General features: G+C 44.8%; 1 long non-coding RNA gene across 1 annotated transcript; it reads right to left on the reverse strand.

The window, feature by feature from the left end:
- On the reverse strand, window positions 1-2565 carry LOC140639513 (uncharacterized). Its single transcript, XR_012036204.1, has 3 exons — window positions 2487-2565; window positions 2210-2312; window positions 1-235 (listed from the first exon to the last, which is right to left on the reverse strand). It is a non-coding gene; the product is annotated as an uncharacterized lncRNA (long non-coding RNA).
- Window positions 2566-4644: the final 2079 nt, after the last annotated feature.

Genomic DNA, 4644 nt, shown 5'->3' on the forward strand with positions numbered 1-4644 from the left:
AAGCCCTTTTGAACGCTCAACATCTGACCCTATTGAATGGTTTGCTATTTAACAGAGCCGAAGAAGAAGCGTATCTATGGTCTGTTGGGACAACAGTTTCTTCTACTGAGAAGTTTGAAGTATTTCTGCTACTGTTGTTAAACATTCTCCGTATGGCACTGCCATCCACTGGTTAGCTGAACCCTTGACGTGAGTGGGACATACCTGTTTTCTCTGTGTCCGTGAGTGAGTTGGCCTGTCCAGGAGAGGGAGTAAATGCAAAAAAAAAAAAAAATGTTTAAAAGATTTTATTTATTTATTCATGAGAGACACACAGAGAGAGGCAGAGACACAGGCAGAGGGAGAAGCAGGCTCCCTGTGGGAAGCCCGATGTGGGACTCGATCCCAGGACCCTGGGATCATACCCTGAGCTGAAGGCAGACATTCAACCTCTGAGCCACCCAGGCATCCCAGCAAATGCAAAATTATGTGACTGGGAGAAGACTGGGCCTAATTAAAGTCCAGCACCTCAAGAAGAGACAGTTCTGCTTTCAAGCAGACAAGAACACTGAGTTGTTGAGATTCAAGAGAAGATGCACTCTACAGACCGTTGATCTGGAGACTTTTTCTTTTCTAGCCTTATTGAAAGATAACTGACACATAGCATGGTATTATGGTGCAATGACTTGATACACGTATATATTGTGAAATGTTTGCCACAATACAGTTCATCACCCTACATAACTGCCTTGTTTAGAGGTGTGTGATGAGAACATTTAAGATCTACTCCCTTAGCAACTTTCAAGAATACAATACAGAAAAAAAAAACAAAAAATAAAATAAAATAAAAATTAAAAAATTAAAAAAGAATACAATACAGTACTGTAAGCTATGAATTATAATCATCATGCCGTACGTTACATCTCCAGGACTTGTTCATCTTATAACGGAAAGTTTGTACCCTTTGACCAACATCACATTTCCCTTGCCCTCGCCACTCCCCAACCCCTAGCAACCTGTACTATCCACCTTCTGTTTCTATGTTTGCCATTTTTAAAATGATTCCACATATAAGCAAGATCATACAACATTTGCTTTTCTCTGTAGAGATTATTTTATAAAGTTTTTGACATAAGGTCTGTGCAGAGAAACTTCCAAAGGATTTTATTACAAGTAATTTGTGCTATCAGTTGGTTTTACTGCTAGGCAAATTCATTAGAACCTGGGATCCCCGGAGAAGGAATTCTAACCCTATAGCAAACTTACTTCACAGCCCTTACAAATCGAAAATCTTCACTTATTGCTAGGAAAGCTGAAAGTATGCTAGATAGCTGTCCTCAAAGCCTGAAAAATGCTTGGCCTAAAAGTGTAAAGCAAGTTCAAGAAAATTTTTACTATTTATTGTTACACAATCTTTAGTATTACCACAACCTTTGCAAGTCACTCTAGTGGGACACTCACAGCCATCTTCAACTGTAGGACCCTAAGCTCTAAAACATAAGGGAAGTAAAATTTTGCAAATAGGAGCATAGAGATCAAAGTCCACGTTTAGAAAAAAAAAAAGTCCACGTTTAAAGTAAGTGGCACCTGGCTGGCTCAGTCTGAAGAGCATGTGACTCTCGATTTCAGGGCCGTGAGTTCAAGCCCCATGTTGGATGTAGAAGCTACTACTACTACTACTACTACTACTACTACTACTAATAATAATAATAATAAACTTTTAAAAATCCATAAGTTTGGAATTAGACAAAACTGGGTTCAAATCCCACCCTACTACTAGCCAACTGTATACAATCATATCTAATCATATCTACCTTATAAGGGTGAGGACGAGGCAATATATATGAAGCCCTTAATATTGTGCCTGGGACGTGGTAAGTGCTCAACAAACTGTGATGCACACGTTAACTATACTGATGGATCGTGCTTCCTTCAGACATACGCCTTAACATTTCTGAATGGAGGGCACACGGTTTGCTAGCCAAGCCTCCTCTATGGAAGGTTAAAGAACATTCTAAGGTACCCACAAGACCCGGGCTATCACCAAAGGTTGATGTGGTCACTGATCGCAAAGTGTGGTCAGGCCCAGGGCAAGCAGAAGCACCCACAGTGTGGGTCTATGGCTTCTGGGCCCCGCGGAAGGCAGGCTGTCGTGGTCAGGACTGGCTAGGCTATGCCACTGTCACAGGCACACCTGAAAGGCTCAGTGATTTAACCTCGACAGGCTTACTTCTCACTCGTGCGAAGGCCACCGTGGCTCGCGAGCATCCTCCAGGGAAACACGTGTTGAGCAGGTGCCCAGCAGCGCAGGCGGATTCTCTCCCGTGGCTTCGCTGTGGGGACAAGGCCTGTTGCTGATGATGCGGCAAGGGAAGGAGGCGCCGAGGGGACTCCTGGCACATGTACTCACAATGCATCCCAGACCCCATCACGTGACCCCACCCACCACCCAGGGCTGAGACCGTGCGTGGGTCTCTGGTGAACATTCCACATCCGGCCTCACCTACCTACTCAATCAGTCCCTGGGGGTGGGATCCAGGACTCCACATCTTTTCTTTCTTTCTTTCTTTCTTTCTTTCTTTCTTTCTTTCTTTCTTTCTTTCTTTCTTTTTTTTTAAGATTTTATTTCTTTATTTGAGAGAGAGAGAGAGAGAGAGAGAGAGAACATGAGCCAGGGTAGGTGAGAAGAGAGGCAGAGGGAGGGGAAAAAAGTGGGCTCAATCCCAGGACCCCGAGATCATGGTCTGAGCTGAAGGCAGACACTTAGCTGACGGAGCCCCCCAGGTGCCCCCGGGACTCTGCATTTTCAAATTCCCTTGGTGATAAAATTCAGAGTTGCAGCATTGTGATGATCTGCTGTGGGTGACGTTCCTTCGTGGAATAAATAATTGAAATGATGGAAAAGAGAGTGGCTCCATCAAAATACCAATGTACTAAAATGAGCGTTGTCTAAAGGCCTAAAACATTAGGCTTTCTTCTACTGCCTTGTAAACGTGACCCTTAGATGCAGATGCCTGTCACATCTGTTACAGGTCCAAACTCCAGACCCCCCCAGCCTGGCTCTCAGACCTATATGCACTCAGCTAGGGACTCGCAGGCACCTCCAGTTGTGCCTCCTCCCCAACAGCTTGTCCTGTGGCCAGGGGCAGCACCAATATTCACACCACCACCACCACCCCCTGCCGGGTGACTCCCGAGGCTTCCTGACACAGGTGTCTCCCTGGTCCCTTTTACTTCTTTGGCCTCTCAAAGCCAGGCCTCAAGACCGAGTTCTGTCTCCAACACGTTGTGTGTGTTCTCACCTCTCTTCCTTCCCTGCCACTCCCTTCACCTAGGGTCCTGTCCTCCCTTCACCAGCATCCATCCCTCCCTGGTCCCCCCCGCCCTCCAGTCCAGCATTTCTCTTCCTCTGTCTCCCAAGCTGCTGGCAGAGTGACGAATTAATTCCCTTGCACAACAATCACTTCCTCATCTTTTATGACTCAACAAGGTCCTCCCTTCTAGAGGTTTCTGATTGCCTGCTTTAGGCTTTTCCCCTCACTGTTCACCAGCTGCACACGCCTCTGTGCCTCTGCCTGCTGGCAAGGCCTGCAGGGGCTGACGTCATATTTGTCTCTCTCCAGGTTGTCCTGTCATGGTCTACACCATGCTTGGCCCAAGGTAGGCAAGAAGGAAGAAAGGGACAGGGGTGTGCAGCTGCCTGGCTCCTGGCCTGCGGTAGGCACCATATAGAGGCTTGTTGGGAGCACTGGGGTGGCCCAGTCAGTACGACTTTTGCTCCTGGTTTCTGCTCAGATCGCGATCTCAGCATCGTGGGATGGAGCCCCACGTCAGACTCCGTGCTCAGCATGGAGTCTGCTTAAGACTTTCTCCCTCTGCCCCTCCACCACCCACCCCCTGCATGCTCGTGCATGCTCTGTCTCTCAAATAAATACAAATAAAATCTGAAAAATAAGAATAAATAAAAGCGTGTTGAATGAAGGAATAAGTGAATATCCAACCATTCCCCATAATAAACCATATTTATTTTTATCATAAATTAAAAAAAAGATAAGAATCAGATGTGAAGCAAATCATCACATTCAGGGTGTCTGAGTAATACCATTTTGCAAGGGGCATTCTATTTTAATGTGCAGAAAAACAATTTTGAGTAAAATAAGGCAAATTAAAAATTTGCCAAGTGAATTAAAACCAAGTGAATTAAAAATAAACTTACATGAGTAAACTAATTCCCAGTTCTGAAAGTGTTAATAATTGAAAGTGATATCATTTTTCTTTTTCTTTTTAATTTTTATTTATTTATGATAGTCACACAGAGAGAGAGAGAGAGGCAGAGACACAGGCAGAGGGAGAAGCAGGCTCTATGCACCGGGAGCCCGATGTGGGATTTGATCCCAGGTCTCCAGGATCGTGCCCTGGGCCAAAGGCAGGCGCCAAACCGCTGCGCCACCCAGGGATCCCGATATCATTTTTCTTAATTCATTACATAACCCATAAATATTTGGAGGGAGTTGAGACAGTAGCATTAATGTTTGTTTTATTCCTGAATTTCTACCCTAGTACTCATCTACATGTAATTAAGAATGAGCCAGAAATATTCTCAAAATGTATATCTAAGAGTGTGTTTGTGAGCCATTTATTAGACAGTGTGTCTCATGTCTTAAA

The sequence above is a fragment of the Canis lupus genome, chromosome 9 (assembly GCF_048164855.1).
Source record: "Canis lupus baileyi chromosome 9, mCanLup2.hap1, whole genome shotgun sequence".
NCBI classification, from domain to species: Eukaryota; Metazoa; Chordata; class Mammalia; order Carnivora; family Canidae; genus Canis; species Canis lupus.